The sequence below is a fragment of the Halichoerus grypus genome, chromosome 3 (assembly GCF_964656455.1).
Source record: "Halichoerus grypus chromosome 3, mHalGry1.hap1.1, whole genome shotgun sequence".
NCBI classification, from domain to species: Eukaryota; Metazoa; Chordata; class Mammalia; order Carnivora; family Phocidae; genus Halichoerus; species Halichoerus grypus.
The window spans coordinates 40,249,210-40,268,829 of record NC_135714.1 but is presented as its reverse complement, the minus strand read 5'-3'; the positions used below and the strand labels follow the sequence as shown (position 1 = coordinate 40,268,829).

Sequence of the window (19,620 nt, the reverse complement as noted above, 5' to 3'; positions counted from 1 at the left end):
TTCATGGTTTTTAATGCACTCATTCATGTGTATGTGTGTGTAGTTTTGTGCAATTAATAACATTTCATGTCTAGATTCATTTCACCACCACCACAATCAAGATACAGTACTGTTCCATCACTGCCAAGAAACGCCCTCATGCAGCTCAAGGTCCCCTCCACTCCCCCTGTCCCTGTTTACTGGCAACCATTAATTTGTTCTTCTCTGTAATTGTGTCATTTTGAGAATGTTACATAAATGGAATCCTCCTGTATGTATCTTTTTGAGATTGACTTTTTTTCACTCAGCACAATGCCCTAGAAAACCATCCAAGTTATCCAATGTATCAGTAGTTCATTTCTTTTTATTGCTGAATAGTATTCATTGTATGGATGTACCACCGTACAGTTTGACTATTCACCTGTTGAAGAACATAGGAGTTGTTTGCAGTTTTTAGCTGTTACGAATAAAGCTGCTGTGAACATTCATGCATAGGTTTTTGTGTGAACATAAGTTTTCATTTCTCTGGGATAAATGGCCAAGAGTACAATTTTTGGGTCATATGGTAAGTGTATGATTAATTTTATAAGAAACTGCCAGACTATTTTCCAGAGTGGCTATATGTTCTCACTAGCAATGTATGAAACATCCAGTTTCTTCATACACTTGTCAGAATTTGGTATTTTCACTATTTTTTTTACTTTAGTCATTCTAAATAGTTGTGTAGTGGTATCTCATTGTGGGTTTAATTTGCCTTTCCCTAATGGGCAAATTGTTTCCCTAATGAGCAAATTGGATTGTTTTTCATTGTTGAGCTTTGAGAGTTCTTTCTGTCGTCTAGATATAAACCCTTTGTCAGGTATGCAATTGGCAAACTTTTCTTCCCATCCAAGCTTGACTTTTCATCCTCTTAACCGGGTATCTTATAGAGCAAAAAAGTTTGAAATTTCTGTGTAGTGCATTCAATTATTTTTTTTCTTTTATGAATTGTGCTTTTAGTGTTGTATGGACTCTTCATCCAGTCCTAGGCCTCAAAGAATTTTTTTCCTATGTTTTCTTCTAAAAGTTGTATAGTTTTACAGTTTACAAGATAATCACTCTTTTACCTTACAGTTTTGATAAAGCACTGGTATTTTAACAGGCATTTGGCAGTTCTACCGTTTTCTTGTGTTGTGCTTCTATTTTGCTTTATTATGTTTAATCTGCCTCTCTTTGCAAAAACCCTTTCTTATTTATTATAGGTATAGCTAAGTATCCAATTCTGACAGTTTTTATTTTTTTTTAATTTTTAGACATTTTAATTCTAGTGTAGTCAATATGCAGTGTTATATTCATTTCAGGTGTACAATATAGTGATTCAACACTTCCATATATTACTTAGTGTTCATCAAGACAAGTGTATTCTTTAATCCCCATCACCTATTTCATCCCCCCCCACCCCCAAGCACCAGTTCTCTATAGTTAAGAGTCTGTTTTTTGGTTTGTCTCTCTCTCTTCCTTTGTTCATTTACAAAAATCTTTTAAAACCCATTTGTGAGTGACATCATAATTCTAATGAGATCTGCAAATGTACTTAATTGGGCCCAAGGAAGCTGCAGGATATTGCAGTTTGCTAAAAGTGAGCCATCCGGTGAGGGCATCACAGACAGCCCCTCCAGGGTGTGGAATGGCCACCTTTCCTTTAGGAGACTTTGACCTACTGGAATACTGTGTGTGTGTATCAGTGCCACAAACAAAAGAAGAGATTTAATCAGGATATGAGGGGCTTACAGAGGTGTTGGAAGGGCCTGACAGTTGCTTTAGGGTTGCGGTACAGACGTAACCCATAAGGGGAGCTCAGAGCTTGGGCCACCTCAGCAGCCTACAGATGCTCTGGAAACTGCCAGACACACCGAGACTGCAACTCAGGCCTGGGAAGACAGAGTAAGAAGGCTCGTCGTCCAGGAAGAATGGACACTGGAATGATGCTGTGGGGCAGTCTTGTATTTCCACGACTCTGCTTGCCCCCCAAACTGCTAGAAAGGGTGCTTTTCCGGTTGCCTCTAGGTAGACTGGAGGTCAAGTGAGCCAATCTGTGTGACTAGCATTCTTCGGGTAACTGCTGCGGGGCTGACACCGCCTGACGCAGGACCAGAGAGGGATCCGGTGTCGGTTTCACGTAGTGAATATGAGTAAAGCTCAGTTTCAAATTTAAGATAACGCATATGTTCAGTCTTACGGTATTTTCTCTTCACACCAGTGGCATGATCCCCTGCCTCTGGGGGTACACGTACTCCACTTTGAACTTGATACATTCAGAGTCGGTCTGGTATGATTTTTTTTCTCAAATATTTCAATTTATCTTAATATTTCCCAATTTCTAAAACTGTATCTTATCCTAAGGACACCTGGCTGGCTCAATCAGTAGAACATGAGACTCTTGATCTCAGGGTGGTGAGTTCAAGCCCTACATTGGGCATAGAGCTTACTTAAAAAAACAAACAAAAATCTCATATCTTTCCTTTTTATAAGTATATACAAGTATAAAATGTTACTGTTTTGGGAAGCACTCATTAAATTCAGTCAATATTATTTTTCCTTCCTGTTGGGACCTGAGCCTTCTCTCTGACGCCCCTATTTTCCCAGCTGTCCTTGGAGAATAATGTACAAGAGGTGGGTTTTTTCTTAGAACTGTGCTTTGGTGCCAGAGGCTCTACATCCAGCCGTCATCATTAGTTTGGTATCTATTTGTCAAAAATAATTGCAGTTTGCTTTGTTTTATTGCATACTTTAGATTTTTATTCCTGGGTGTAGCAGATTTTGGCATAAAACCAAAAGTGAGACATACAGATACCCTTGCAAAGACTAGTTTTATATGGTCTGTGATGGCAGCAGATTTAAAATGCAGTAAAATAAGTTGTATGAAAAATTTTGGGGATGTGTTCATGTGCATTTTTCTAGTGAGAGGTCCATAGGTTTATCAGATTCCAAAGCAGAGGCCACGATCCTGAGAAGATTAAAAATGGCTGCTCTAGAGGTAAAAGTTCAATCAAGACATTTGCCAACAATTTAACACCAAGGCTTTTGCCATCAATCACAGACTCTTTCCCTGATCTCCACCCTGGTCTGTAGCCTTTTTTGAGGACATAAAAAGAAAATTATTGTTACCCAAGTGTTTAGGGGAGAGTGAAGGAATACTGTAAGAGTTCATTATTAAATGAGGCAGGATACCTGGAGGTCAGTTATATTGCCCCAGTCATCATTTTTTCCAAAAAGTATCCATTCCTATATGGTTGATGGGATCCTGAAAAATAATGGGTTATATGTGTCAAGACATCTTAAAATGCTGATAATCTCTAGCCCAATATATTATGCTTTGGGGAATTTATCTGAATGCTTGAAATAGTTATAAAAATAATTTATATCTTCAAATCTGGAGCCTAAAATTATACAATTTAGGAAGGAATCTACAAATCACATAATTTTAGCCTTGTTTCTTGACATACTGTCATATGACCTCTTCTCATATACCAAAGCCTAAATGGAACATATGTAGCATGGTGTGCAGAGATTTAAACACTTTTTAAACAAAATCATGCACAGAGATTTCTAGTGATGAAAGGAGAGATGGTTTTGGTTAAAGTAGGGGGCAAGAAAAGCCTTTTTCCCTTCACCCCAAAACACACACACACACGCATGCACACGCACGCACACATGCACACGCACGCACGCACGCAAGTAGAGAGGGTAGTGAGGGCTTTAGAAACAGGCCGGTGCAGGCTGTGTTATCTGCATCCTGGTTCCACTGGTGCAGCTTCACAAACATTATAGTAGTATCTCATAAGCCTGGCTGTTTGCGCTGTTATTTAAAGTCTCTCAAAGTGTTATGGGTAGTCTCAGATTCCTCAAGTATAAAATGAGTAAAACATGATTTCCCCCATAGCGTTGTTGTGGGGATTAAGAGATATAAATGAGGCCCATAGCATAGTGCCTGTGGCAGGCGGAATAATGGCATCCCTCCACAGCTTCATCCCTGGAACCTGTGAGAGTTATATTACCCAGCTGAAGAGCATTCGGGTTGCAGGTGGAACTAAGGTTGCTCAGCAGCTGATTTTAAACTAGAGTATCCTGCGTTATTACATTAGGGTGAGCCTCATATAATCTTTTTTTTTTTTTTAAGATTTTATTTATTTATTTGACAGAGAGAGACACAGCGAGAGAGGGAACACAAGCAGGGGGAGTGGGAGAGGGAGAAGCGGGCTTCCCGCGGAGCAGGGAGCCCGATGCGGGGCTCGATCCCAGGACCCCGTGATCATGACCTGAGCCGAAGGCAGACGCTTAACGGCTGAGCCACTCAGGCGCCCCGAGCCTCATATAATCTTTAAAAGAAGCAGGAGACAGCAGAGTCAGGACCAGAGAGATGGCATCATGAGGAGGAGCCCAATGTCTGTTGGTGGCTCTGAAGATAGAAGGGCGCCAGAACCAAGGAGGGTGGGCAGCCTCCATAAAACAGTAAAGGCAAGGAAATGGAATCTCCTCAGAGCTTCCAGAAAGGAACCCAGCTCTGCCGACACTTTGGTTTTAGCCCAGCGAGACCTGGGCTATTTTGGACTTCTGACTTCCGGAACTGTAAGATAATGAATTTATATTATTTTAAGCCACTAGGTTTGTGATAATTGTCACTGCAGCAATTGATTGGACTGCAGGAAACTGATATAGTGCTTTCTTAATAAATATTAGGAGCTAAATAAACATTCTCTTTCTCTCTTAAAACAACCTGCTGATGGAGTGCCTGGGTGGCTCCGTCGGTTAAGCGGCTGCGTTTGGCCGAGGTTGTGATCCCAGGGTCCTGGGATCAAGCCCCCATTCAGGCTCCCTGCTCAGCGGAGAGCCTGCTTCTCCCTCTCCCTCTGCCTACTTGTGCTCTCTCTCTGTCAAATAAATAAACAAACTCTTAAAAAAGAAAAACCCACCTGTTGAATTTAACCCTTGTCCATTTCAACATATCCCTGTACCTAGTTTTCCCTTTTCAGAAAGAAAAGTGTCCTTTATCTTCTTTTCACTTGAGCCCCAGAATCTCATTCCTTCCACATTTTCTGTCCCCTCCTCTATCTTCATTTTCTCCTGTCTCTTTACTCGCTACCTTGAAATACACAGCTATTTCATCTTGGAGAAGCCCCTGCTTGACGCAGTTTTCCTTTTTAGTTACCACACTGCAATCACCCCCAAGAACCACAAGACCTTAAAATGCCTTCAATTTTTATGAGATGATTTCCTGTTTAATTTTAATTCTGTATAGGTTTATAACTATTATATGCGATATAAAATCATATAAGAATTTGAGTGCTTACCTTTTCATAAGCATTATACTATGTTGGTTGTGATGAGGTTAGAAAAGAATGAGAAAGCGTCAGTTCTCCGCGGGATTCTGTTGCAGACAATAAGTAAATTAGCAAACAGTTCACAAGCAGTAAATACCAAGCATCGGTTGTCAGCCTGGTAAGGACAGTAGTAGGTATCTTTAGAGGGCAAAGTAGGGAGAGGCTCTTTTAGACTGCAACAGCCTCTGAAGGCTTTATAAGCTTTTATTCATCCACTTGACAGAGAGAGCACAAACAGGGGGAGTGGAAGAGGGAGAAGCAGACTCCCCGCTGAGCAGGGAGCCCAATGTGGGACTCCGTCCCAGGACCCTGGGATCATGACCTGAGCTGAAGGCAGATGCTGAACTGGCTGAGCCATCCAGGCGCCCCAGAAGGCTTTATAGAAGAGATTCTTGAATGAGGAATGTGCTCTTAAAGGAATTGGGGAAATTGGTTTCAATAAAATAATCTATATTATTAGAAACAAAACTTCCTAAAATTTGCTCATTCATTTTTTGTGAACATATGTGGAAAATGTTTTTTTCCTATTGAATTTTTATGGTTGAGGAGAGACTCCTGTTGAATTTTAAAGATGTATAACCCTAAATTACAGTAAATTGACAACACATTTGTCTTGATAATCTCAAGTAGAACACATGAGCTCTTTATTTCCTCCGTTGCCTTAAGTGATACATACTGCTTTTTTTCATTGTATTATATTTGTTGTTATATAAATTTCAAAATATGATTTGGAACATAGTATGACTTAATCTGAGTTCATTGTGTTTTATGCACTAAAAACATTGTGATTACATTTTTAAAGGAAAGTATTACATGGGCTCACTAGAGACAATATGTTAGACTAACCTTACTGTTTAGGTAGGATTATTAGACTCTGGGTCTGGAGAATGCAGAGGATAACAGTATAAATGAATTTCTGCCAGACATTCTGTACCATTTCTAGAGAGAAATTGACAAGTGAGAGAATGTGGGCTGGATGACCATAAAATTAGGTGGAAATGTGATTGCTTGAGTAGCAACTCTAAACATTAGTGAATAGTGAATTGATGACAACTGGAGAAAAATTTCTGTTGCTGAAGGTTACGGTCCATGTTTTTGTAATGTGAATAAAAACGTTGATCCTGGGGCGCCAGGTTGGCTCAGCTGGTTAAGCATCTGCCTTTGGCTCAGGTCATGATTCCGGGGTCCTGGATCATGCTGCATTGTGCTCCCTGCTCAGCAAGGAGTCTGCTTCTCCCTCTGCCCCTCCCCCTGCTCGTGCGCTCTTTCTCTCTCTCTCTCTCTTGGTGTCTCTCTCTCAAATAAATTTTTTTTTTTTTTATTTGACAGAGAGAGATAGTGAGAGCAGGAACACAAGCAGGGGGAGTGGGAGAGGGAGAAGCAGGCTTCCTGCCGAGCAGGGAGCCCATGTGGGACTCGATCTCAGGACCCTGGGATCATGACCCGAGCCGAAGGCAGACGCTTAACGACTGAGCCACCCAGGCGCCCTCTCTCAAATAAATCTTTAAAAAAACATCGATACTATGCTTTTCAAGTTTTTGGATGAAATGAATTTTTTAGGGTTAACTTTTGAACATATTTCTGACTGAAATGGTGGGCCAAGGCTAACATAACTTAATGGAGCTTGATACGAAGTCCTGTCTATGGGTTGAGGAGATAGCTGCATAGTTATAGGGGTGAGAGAGAGGTGGCGGAATACAGGCAACTTAGGTATTTTAATTACTGTAATAAACTCAATATGGATATAAAATGTAATGTGACTACGAGGAAGGCTGCGTAGACTCATAGTCTGCTAGCAGGAGGAGGAGGTTCCGAAGAGGAAAGGTGTTAGTCTTACTCTATTCTGTACTGTCCAGACAACACCTGGAGTACTGTGTTGAGTTCTGGATGTCACCTTTGAAAATGAATCAGAAAACAAAATCACCCATGTTGGTGAGGATCTGGAGAAATTGTTACCCTGGTACATTGCTGGTAGAAATGTAGAAGGGTACAGCTGCTGTGGGAAAGTTTGGTGGTTATTCAGACAGTTAAATCTAGAATTAGGATATGAACCAGATATTCCACTCCTACGTATGTACCCATAAGAGTTGAAAACAGGTATTCAAACAGTTGTACATGAATATTTATAGTAGCTCTGTACTTAGATAGCAGTTCACATTCACTAAAAGGTAGAAACAACCCAAATGTACATCAACTAATGCATGGATAACCAAAACGTGGCATGTCCATACAATGGAATATTATTCAGCTCTAACAATGAAGTACTGATAAATGCTACAGAGTGCATGAACCTCAAAAACATTATGCTAAGTGAAAGATGCTGGAAATAGAAGATCATATATTATGATTTCACTGATATGAAATATCCCAGACAGTTAAATCTGCACAGATGTAAAACAGATTAGTGGTTGCCAGGGCCATGGGGAATGGGTTGATGGATATGGGTTTCTTCTTGGGATGGCAAAAGGTTTCGGAACTAGATGTGTTAGTTGCAAAACCTTGTGAATGTCCTATGTGGTATTGAGCTGTTCATTTTAAAATGGTTACTTATACTATCTTGATTTCACACTAGAGTGTCAGTATGTAGAAATTAACTGGATAGTATTGAGAATCCAGAAATAAACTCCATGATCAATAGATTTTTTTTTTTTTTTTTTTAACAAATGTGCCAAGAAAATTCAATAGGGAAAGAATAGTCTTTTCAGCACATTGTGCTGAGCCACCCGGAGATTTGAGATTTACATGCAAAAGAAGGAATTTGAACTGCTTCCTTCTCCCATCATACACACAAATTAACTAAAAATGGATCATAGACCTAAATGTACAGCAGAAATGATAAAATTCTTAGAAGAAAATATGAATAAATCTTAATGACCTTAGCTAGGTAAAGCCTTCTTAGGGCACTGAAAGCACAAGCAACAGAGAATAAAATAGATAAATTGGACTTTATCAAAATTAAAAACTTCTGTGCCTCAAAGGATACCATTAAGAAAGTGAAAAAGACAACGCACCAAATTGGAGAAAAATATTTGCAATTTCTATCAAATAAGGGACTTGTATCTAAGGTCTATAAAGAACTCTAACAACTCAGTAATAAAAAGACAACCTAACTAAAAATGAATAAACTGGTATGTGAATTATATCTCAATAAAACCGGTTAAAAAGTGAGTCAAGTGGAATATGTTTAGAGATTTCTAGTCTAAAGGGATTCGAAATTAAAATCCTATTCTTTTTCCACTGCTTCTCCTTTTTGCTTTTGCCTTCTTGCACTCTAGCTTCCAACTTCTGTCAGCTGTGCCTTTTAAACTGACAAGTTCTAGAACATTTACATTCTGTTCTGTAACCTTAATGAAGTCTTTGGTGCTTTGTTTTTATGTTGGTCTGATGTCTTTTAATTATTGTGTAAATATTCATTGCAGAGCAGAGAAGTTATGGTGACCTTTCCTTCTCTATATGCCACTGTCATGACTCCATGCCCATGGAAGGCTGCTCTTCCTAGCATCAAAGACAAATAGATTCTCTTCCTGTAATCCATCAGCTGCTCAAAATCATGTCACATTTTCCCACCCTTGAACCATGGCTTCTTTTTTTTTTAAATTATTTTAAATTTTTCTTAAGTAATCTCTATGCCCAACGCAGGGCTCAAACTCATGACCCTGAGATCAGGAGTTGTATGCTCTACCAACTGAGCCACCCAGGTGCCCCAGAACCATGACTTTCTTGAATAGTGTTTTTGTTGTTGTTGTTTTTCCTGATGTATCACTTTGGTTCTTTTGGCAGCATTTTGCAGAATATCTAACCGCAGGGGACTTAGCTGATTATCTTGACCTTTCTTTTATTGTGGGTGGTTACTGTTGCTCCCAGCATCTTTTTCTCACTTATTAAAAGGTGGGAAGAAGGGGATAGGATGGGCACTGATTCATCGAGCTCTTCCCCCCCTTTAAAAGAAAAACCCCTAGTTTTGAAAAGTTTAAAAACTTACAAAATTGTGAGAATGTGAACTCTTGTCTAACTTTTACCTCGATTCATCAGTTATAAACATTTTGCTGTATTTGCTTTTTCCTTTATCTTTGTATATCTATAGTTGTTTTTTGGGGGAGTCTTTTAAGAGAAAACTGCAGAGATCATGACTCTTTATTCTTAAATGCTTTACTCCGTGTCACCTATGAAAAGGACTTTCTCGTGTGATCATGGAACAAGGATTAAATTCAGGAAATTTAACATTTGTGTTCACTGGGAAGCAGATGCTGAGGCCAGGAGTAAGATTCCTAAAAGAAGGAAGCAGGAGTGGGCAAGTGGAGCTGTCAGATTGTGATGAAGGAAGAAGCAGATCTGGAGTCAGGATTGTCCATTAGAAGAGTTCTGTGTTGGCTTGAAATTTCTTGGCCTGTACCTTGCCTTTCTCAGTCATGAGCTTGAGCTGTTCAGAGATTATCATGACCTCCTCTTGAGAGCTGAAGCCAACTCTGATGAAGCTAATAGCTTAATCATACTCTTCACACCTGGTGGTGAGTCTTTGGATGTGGGTGGTACATTTCCATGTCTACCATGATACAGTACTATTATCTAATATACAGTCTGCGTTCAAATTCACCAATTGCCCAGTAACACCCTTTATAGCAAATTTCCTCCCCATCAGATCTCTTTTCATCTTGGAAAAATCTTTCAAGAAGCTCCCCAGGTGATTTTCCTGTATGTCTCATTGGCCTGAAATGAATCACTTCTCCACAGTGGGACAGGAGAGATTCCTCAGGCCAATTGCTGGCAAGGGAGAATGGGATTTCCAGGCTTAGTTTAGACCTGTAATGACTTCATCCCATGGGTCTGGGGGAGAGGCTACCTTTTCTAATCATGTGTTTCTCACCTGATAACTCAAAAAAGAGAAAGAAAAAATTTAGGTTTCTTTAGCAAGGAGGAAGGGAGGAAAACTGGGTAGACAATTAGCAGCACTCTGTGGGAATTTTCTGTTGCATAATTTTTTTTTTCTATTGAGAAGAGAAACACATGCATTCCTGTCATTAAACCAGCTTCTTAGTTATTCTGTCTTTTGAATGGAATCCACTGCTTTCTTCCTTTCATGGAGTTCACTAATTTTCTGTTTTAATAGGATGAATTATTGTCTAGTCCTGCACAGCTGCCATGCTGGGACGCCTTTTCCATTTCACTCTTGGATCATTTCCATTGTTTCTTGTGTTCTCACATCTACTTTATTGGTTTTCATCCTTGTTGCTAGAGAATACCCTCAAGTGATGTCCTTACATGTCTGAAAGTGTCTTTATTCAGCTTTCTTGATGGATCATTTGGATATAAAAATCTAGGTCAAAAGTATTTCGCATTAGAAATTTCTGAGGCAGTGCTCTGTCTTCTGCAGCTCAGAGTTTCTGAGTTCAGTCAGATTCTTCATTTTAGTCCATTTTCCTCAAATCCTTTAGAATCTTTTCTTGGTGGTTGTGTAATTTCACAAGATTTGCCTAAATGTTTTTTCATGGACTAGAAGGTAGGTCACTTCCTCTCATTTGTCACCTCGCTCCCTGTCTTATTTTGTAAGTGTCCTTTATTACTAATCTTTCCTTCTGGGCAATTTCACCACTGATGTGGATGGTTCACCCGATACCTTTGACAGACACTGTACTTCCTAGTCTCTTTCCTTGCTAATGGAAACCCAGTTTTGTTTGGGTATTTAGTGCTCATGTGTTTCATGGTCTTCCCCCCCTCCCCCGCCCCACCACCCCCATTCCAAAGGGGGCAGTTTGTGAATGTGGCTCAGCCTAAAGCCAGCTGTGTTAGTTCCATTCTCCTTGCTCATGATTGGTTTCGAGATAGTGGCACGTGAGGGAAGTCTGTGGGGAGTCTGGCTTCAACATATGAAGGTATAGCCCTTCTTTTGGATGATGTTATATGGGCTCATGATACTCGGAGCTGCTACTGCCATCTTGGGTTGAAGAGAGTGAGTTGGGAATGACTCTCACCTCAAAATTGTCTAAAACTGAACTGATCTCCAGTCCTTCCCCCACCCCATTTTCCCCCTCCATCTTTGCAGTTGCTAAGGCCAAAAATGTTGCCGTTATCCCTAACTTTACCCTTTCACATCCCACATTTTATTTATTGGAAGATCCTACCAGCTCCTCCTTCAAATTATATTTACAATTTTACTGCTTTTTCCTATTTACGCACTGCCATCCTGGTCCGTGCTACTACCGTTTCTTGCCTGGGTTACTGCAACAGAGCAGTGCCTACCCAGGGAATTTCACTGGGGCTCAGCCAGACCTGTGGCCTATGGCAATCCATATTTGACATCACATTCACTTAGGGTACAGGAGAGGAGGGACAGGAAAAACAGCTTACCAGCAGAGAAGGACAAATGTTCTTTTGGGGGGTGTCCTTGTAGCAGTGCAGAGAGAGAACAGCCCCGGGCACCTGGCTGGCTCAGTTGGTAGAGCATGTGACTCTTGATCCCGGGGCTGTGAGTTTAATTTCTACGTGGGGCCTGGAACTTATTTTAAAATAAAAAGTATATATATAAAAAGAAAAAAAAAGGAACAGCCAGAGCTATTCTCTGTGCTTCTGCTTCCAGGTGAAGCTTAGGTGTGACTAATGAGGCCCACATGAATGGGTATGTAGCTAACGTGACTGAGGAGCACCATGTTCCACAAAAGCCATTATCTTATATGGTATGCACCCATGAGCATAGCTTCTAGGATTCCTACAAGGTACGCGCCCGATTGCGGGAGTCCCCACACTAAGAGCAGCCCAGAGTTACAGCCACTCTCCAGGTATTTATAGTCCCGCTCAGTCCCAAGCAATGTACCAATGGGTCATTTTTACCATAAGCCATGTTGCCTAGTAACACAGCTGACATTCTGTGGTTTCTGACATTCATGGTTTCCTGGGGAACAGAGCTAGAAAGTTAACTGAATCCAAGAGCAATTTCTCCTGCTGAAAGACAAGGGTTTTTCTAACACTTCAGTCACAAAGAGCCTGCCACCGAAAGGTCCCCCACTGCTGGGCCTCTCCCCGTCCGCTCCTTCTCGGCACAGTGGCCAGAGCGCTCCTTTAAAACGTAGGACGATCACGTCCCTCTTCTGCAGACTCTGGTGACTCCCCGGCTCACTTAAAGCACATTTGTCTATAGGCCGTCCTTGAGTTAGTCCCTTATTACCTTTCTGATCCTTTTTTCCCTTACTACTCTTGCCCTTGCTCATCGGCTGTCGTCACCTTTGTTCTCGCTCTGATGTGCCAGGCAGGTTTCTGCCTTAGGGCTTTTGTGTGGCTCTTTCCTGTGGCTGGAACACGCTCATTCCTGCTATCCACCTGGCTGACTCTTCCGTTTTTTGTTCACATGTCACCTTTCCAACACGCTGTATTCCATTTAAAAATTGCAACGCCTACCACGCCGAGCGCTTGACAGTCCATGATTCTTTTTTTCTTTTTTATAGCTTCTTTCACCTTTTCATACTCCATAATGATACGTATTGTTTGTCGTCTCCCACTGTTAGCATGTAAGCTACAGGAGGGCAGCGTTCTTCGTTGACCTATTCTTCATTGACCTATCTCAGCTGCCTAGGACAGTGCCGAACACAGGGTTGATCCTTAGTAATTTTATTTTTCATATATATTTAACGGTTTTATTTGTCAGAGAGCACGAGCACACAAGCAGGGGGAGCAGCAGAGGGAGAGGGAGAAGCAGGTTCCCCACTGAGCAGGGAGCCCGATGTGGGACTCGATCCCAGGACCCTGGGGTCATGACCTGAGCTGAAGGCAGACGCTTAATGACTGAGCCACCCAGGCACCTCTGTGCATACAGATTTTTTTTTTTTTTAATTTTATTTATTTATTTGACAGAGACACACAGCGAGAGAGGGAACACAAGCAGGGGGAGTGGGAGAGGGAGAAGCAGGCTTCCCGTGGAGCAGGGAGCCCGATGCGGGGCTCGATCCCGGGACTCTGGGATCATGACCTGAGCGGAAGGCAGACGCTTGTCGACTCAGCCACCCAGGTGCCCCCTTGCATACAGAATTTTTAACGTGCTTTTGGATTATTTGGTAAATTTCCCCTTTGGGTTAGAGGTTATGAACATTTTAGTAGACTTGACACATATAGCCCAATTATTTTCCGGGATCTTGTCAGCCATACGGGAATGTATCTTTAAAAAAAAAAAAAAAAGCTTGGGGTGATTTAATTGAACTCTTACGATGTTCCCTAGTACTTTTCTAGATACTTGGGTGACAGTAATTTATTTTCTTTATATGTCTGTGGAAAGGAGCTACATACCCAGGATGGAAGTCAAGGAAGATTTCGTAAATAATGGTAGTAGAACCCTCAGTATTAAATAGTGGGTGAATATCTTGATTTAACTTAAACCTAAGAACTTGCCATTCTCAATCTTATCTGGATCATGGCCCCCTTTGAGAATCTAATAACTCTGGACCTCTCACTAGAAAATGCTTATAAACACATACTTTATATTTTTCGTGCAACTTATTGTACTGTAAATTGATTTATCACAGGCCACAGAAAACCCATCTTTGCAAAGATTTTGATCTTGTTTTTGTGTTAAATTATTTGCTACATCCAGGAAAAAAAAATCAAATTTTTGATAAACTTTATTTTCAGAAGTTAATTTTAATGGAAAGACCAGTTTATGATAAGTTGAAATTCTGGCATTGTCTTTGATATAGCTATACATATGTTATTTTAAAAAATTTCCAAACAATTTTACTTTTTTGTTTTAATGGCAACCAAAGCTGAAAACCTGTTTTGTAAGATGTGTGGGGACATTTGGAATCAGAGCCAGATCAGATAAGACAAGAGGTTTTTTTTTTCCCCCCATTAAAAATTTAAAAAAAAATCTTTATTTTTTTATAGACATTATTCTCTATAAAGACTTTAAGAGCAGTTTTAGATTCACAGCAAAATTGAAAGTACGTGTTCCCACTGCTCCTACTCATATGTCCTCTCCCTCATTATCAACATCCCCCATGAGAGTGGTACACGTGTTATAATTGATGAGCCCACATTGTCCCATCATAATTACCACAGTCCCCAGTTTACAGTAGGGTTCACTTTTGGTGTTGTGTATTCTATGGGTTTGGATAAATGTTTAATGATATGTATCCATCCTTGTGTCATGCAGAATATTTTCATTGCCCTATAATCCTTTGTGCTCTGCCTGTTCGTTCCTCTTCCTTAAACCCCTGGCAACCAGTGATCTTTTTATTGCCTCCATAGTTTTGCCTTTTCCAGAATGTCATGCAGTTGAAATCATACGGTGTGTAGCTTTTTCAGATTGGCTTCTCTCACTTAGCATTATATATTTAAGGCTCCTATTTCCTGGCTTGATAGCTTATTTCTTTTTAGTGCTGAATGATATTCCATTGTCTGGATGGACCACAGTTTATCCATTCATCTACTCAAGAACATCTTGGTGGCTTCCAAGGTTTGGCAGTCGTGAATAAAGCTGCCTAACACGTATGTTTGCAGGTTTTTGTGTGGACATGTTTTCAAGTCCTGTAAACACTAAGGAGCACAATTGCTGGGTTATATGGTAAGAGTCTGTTTTTCTAAGAAACCTACAAACTGTCTTCCAAAGCAGTGGTTCCATTTTGCATTTCCACCTGCAATGAGTGAGAGTCCTTGTCACTTCACATCCCTTCCAGCATTTGTTGTCAACTGTTCCAGATTTTGGCCATTCTAATAGAAGTCTGGCACATCTCATTTTAATTTGCATTTCCCTGTTGACATACGATTTGGAGCATCTTTTCATATGCTTATTTGCAGTATGCATATTTTTGGTTAGGTGTTTGTTAAGGTTTTTGGCCCATTTATTTATTTGAGTGAGAAAGAGTGCATGCGTGTGTGCGCGTGCATGCAGAGGGGGTGGGGAGGGGAAGGGAGAGAGAATCTCCGTGTGGGGCTTGATCTTTTGACCCTGAGATCATGACCTGAGCCAAAACTAAGAGTCTGATGCTTAATGGACTGAGCCAACCTGGTGTCCCTTTGGCCCATATTTATATCAGATTGTTTTCCTATTCCGGTTAAAGATTTCTTTGTGTATTTTAGTTTCGATTAGCAATAATCGTGCCTCGGATAAACCTCATTGGCTATGATACTGCCACTGCACAAAGCTCTTTGTGAATTTTAGATAACAGTCCTTTTTAGGGGGGTGTGTGTGTGCACGTGCATGCACACACGCGCATATGTGTGTGTTTTGTAAATTTTTTTTCCCCCAGGCTGTGGCTTGTCTTCTCATTCTCTTGACATTGTCTTTTGCACAGTAGGTTTTTCATTTTAATTAAGTTAGTTATCAATTATTTCTTTCATGGATTGTGCCTTTGGTATTTAAAAAGTTGTTGCCATACCCCGGGTCATCTAGGTTTTCTCTTTTGTTATTTCCTAGTTTTATAGTTTTGCATTTCACATTCAGGTCCTTGATCCATTTTGAATTAATTTTTGTGAAGGGTTAAAGGTCTGTATCTAGATTCTTTTCTTTTTCTTTTTTTTTTCATGTGGATGTCCAGTTGTTTCAGCCCATTTGTGGAAAAGACCATCTTTGCTCCGTTGTATTGCTTTTGTTCCTTTGTCAAAGATCAGTTTGGCTGTGTTTATGTGGGTCTGTTTCGAGATTCTCTATTCTGCTCCATTGATCTTCCCCAACATTATACTGTCTTGATTATCCTAGGTTTATGTTAAGTCCTGAAGTCGGATACTGTCAGTCTTCTGACTTTGTTCTTTTCCTTCAATATTATGTTGGCTATTCTGAGTCTTTTGCCTCTCTGTATAAACTTTACAGTCAGTTTGTTGATATCTACAAAATAACATACTGGGATTTTGATTGGGATTACATTGAATCTATAGATTAAATTGGGAAAAACTGACATCTTGACAATATTGAGTCTTCCTGTCCATGAACATGGAATATCTCTCCATTTATTTAGTTCTGTGATTTTGTTCACCAGAATTTTAAAGTTTTCCTCGTATAGATCGTATACACGTTATGTTAAAATTATACCTAATTATCTCATTTTTGGGTGATACTAATATAATTGGTATTATTTTTAATTTCAAATTGTTTGTCCACTGCTGGTATATAGGAACACAATTGGCTTTTATATATTAACCTTGTATCCTGCAACCTTGCTATAATTGCTTATTAGTTCAGGGTGTGTGTGTGTGTGTGTGTGTGTGTATTCTTTTGGGTTTTCTATTTGGTGATCAACATATTATTTGCAAACAAAGACAGTTTTATTTTTTCCTTTCTAATCTGTATATAATTTATTTTCTTATTGCATAGCTAGGACTTCCAGTACAATGTTGAAAAGGAGTGGTGAGAATGGACATCTTGCCTTGGTCCTGATCTTACTGGAGAAACTTACAGTTTTTTTACCATTAAGTATGATATTAGCTGTAGTTTTTTTGTAGATAATCTTTATCAAGTTGAAGCAGTTGCCCTCTATTCCAATTTAATGAGCGTTTTTATCATGAATGGGTGTTGGATTTTGTCAGATGCTTTTCCTGCATCCATTGATATGGTCATGTGATTTTTCTTTTTTAGCCTGTTAATGTGATAGATTACATTAATTGATTTTCAAATGTCTTTTGATACTGCTGGCCTCATAGAATGAGTTAGTTAGGAAGTATTCCCTCTGCTTCTAATCTCTGAAAGTTATTGTAGAGAATTATTATAGTTCTTCCATAACTGTTTGGGAGAATTCACCAGTGAACACATCTGGGCCTAGTGTTTTCAGTTTCAGAATAATATTTCAATTAATTACTGATTGAATTTTGAAAAATAAGTATAGGGCCATTCAGATTATATTTTCAAAGAATTAGTCCATTTCATCTAGGTTATTAAATTTGTGGGCATATACTTGTTCATAGTATTTATTTTTTTAATGTTCATGGAATCTGTAGTGATGTCCCCTCTTTCTTTTTTTTTTTTTTTAATTTTATTTATTTATTTGACAGAGAGACTGAGAGAGCACAAGCAGGGGGAGTGACAGAGGGAGAGGGAGAAGCAGGCTGTCCACTGAACAAGGAGCCTGGTGTGGGCCCGTCCCCGCTTTCATTTTTGATATTAGTAATTTGTGTCCTCTCTCCTGTTTTTCTTAGCCAGCTTTTGGTTTCATTGATTTTTCGCTATTGATTTCATGTTTTCAGTTTCACTGATTTCTGCTTTAATTCTTACTTCTTTCCTTCTGATTACTTTAAATTTAATTTGCTCTTTTTCTAGTTTTCTAAAGTGGAAGCTTAGATTGCTGATTTTAGATCTTCTTTTCTAATATACATATTTACTACTATAAATTTCCATCTAAGCACTGCTTTTGATACATCCCACAAATTTTAAGAATTTTCATTTTCATTCAGTTCAAAATATTTTAAAATTTCTTTTGAGATTTCTTCTTTGACCATGTATTATTTAGAAGTATGTTCTTTAGGGATGCCTGGGTGGCTCAGTCAGTTAAACATCTGCCCTTGGCTCAGGTTACGATCCCAGGGTCCTGGGATCGAGTCCCACATCAGGCTCCCTGCTCAGCGGGGAGTCTGCTTCTCCCTCTGCCTGCCGCTCCCCCTGCTTGTGCTCTCTCTCTGTCTGACAAATAAATAAAATCTTGAAAAAAAAAAGTGTATTCTTAAATCTCCCAAGTATTTTGTGATTTTCCAGTTAGCCTTTCTTTTTTTTTTCAAGACTTATGAATTTGAGAGAGAGAGAGAGCGGGCATGAGCAGGGGGAGGGGTGGAGGGAGAAGCAGTGTCCCTGCTGAGCCTGGAGCCCTACATGGGGCTCCATCCCAGGACCCCAGGATCATGACCTGAGCTGAAGGCAGATGCTTAACCAACTGAGCCACCCAGGTGCCCCTCCAGTTATCTTTCTGTCATTGATTTCTGGTTGAATTCCACCATGAACTGAGAGTAGGCATTGCAGGGTTTCTGTTCTTTTAAGTTCGCTAAGTTGTATTTTGTGGGCCAGAATGTGGTCTGTTTTGGTGAATGTTCCATATGAGCTTGGAAAGAATGTGTATTCTGCTCTTGCTGAATGAAGTAGTCTAGGTATGTCAGTTATATCCAGCCAATTGATGGTGTTGTAGAGTTCAGCTATGTCCTTATTGATTTTCTGCCTGCTGAATCTGTTCATTTCTGAAAGAGCAGTGTTGATGTCTTCAACTATAATAGATTCATTTATTTCTCCTTTCAGTTTTAACAGTTTTTGCCTCATGTATTTTGATGTTCTATTGTTAGGCATGTACACATTGAGGCTTGGTAGGTCTTGGAGAATTGACCCTTTTGTCATTATGTAATGGTCCTCTTTATCCTTAATAACTTTCCTTGCTTTTAAATCTGCTCTGTATGAAAGTAATATAGCTGTTCCATTTTTATTTTGATTAGTGTTAGCGGGTATATCTTTCACCATGAAGTTACCTTTTTTTTTTTTTTAAAGTAAACTCCACACCCAAGTGTTGGGCTTGAACTCATGACCCTGAGATCTAGAATTGAGTGCTCTACTGACTGAGTCAGCCAGGAGCCCCTCCATGCAGTTACTTTTAATCCATACGTGTCTTTACATTTAAAGTGGGTTTCTTGTAGACAGTCCGCCTTGCTTTTTGATTTACTGTGACAGTTCTCTTTTAATTGGTGCATTTAGACAATTAATGTCCAAACTGATTATTGCTGTAGTTGAATTAATAACTATCATATTTGTTACTGTTTCCTAATTGTGGCCTTGTTTTTTGTTCTCTTTTTTGGATTCTAATCTTTTTCTGCCCTTTATTTTTTTTAACATTTATTTATTTGGCAGATAGACACAGTGAGAGAGGGAACACAAGCAGGGGGAGTGGGAGAGGGAGAAGCAGGCCTCTCGCGGAGCAGGGAGCCCAATGCAGGGCTCGATTCCAGGACCCCGGGATCATGACCTGAGCCGAAGGCAGACGCTTAACGACTGAGCCACCCAGGCACCCCGCCTTTTATGGTTTTAATTTGAACATTTTATATGATTGTTTTTCTCCTTTCTTAGCTTATTGTACTTCAAAAAATTGTTTTTAGTCATTGCCCTAGAGTTTGCAATATACATTTACAAGGAATCCAAATCCACTTTCAAATAAGACTATACTATTTCATGGGTAGTGCAATTACCTTATAATAAAATAATCCTAATTCCTCTCACCCTTCCCTTTTTCATTCATTTCATTTATATAAGCATATATAATCGAATACATTGTTGCTAGTACTTTGAACAAACTGTTGTTAGCTCAATTAAGAATAAGAAAAAGTTTTAATTTTACCTTCC

The 19,620-nt window shown here is 39.7% G+C and overlaps 1 protein-coding gene and 1 non-coding gene across 2 annotated transcripts in view; one reads left to right on the top strand and one right to left on the bottom strand.

The window, feature by feature from the left end:
• Nucleotides 1-19,620, top strand: part of FRYL (FRY like transcription coactivator) — a 255,835-nt gene that overhangs the window by 9,318 nt on the left and 226,897 nt on the right. The window lies entirely within an intron of this gene.
• On the bottom strand, nt 15,330-15,465 carry LOC118536340 (U4 spliceosomal RNA). The gene has a single exon (XR_004917632.1). It is a non-coding gene; the product is annotated as a U4 spliceosomal RNA (small nuclear RNA).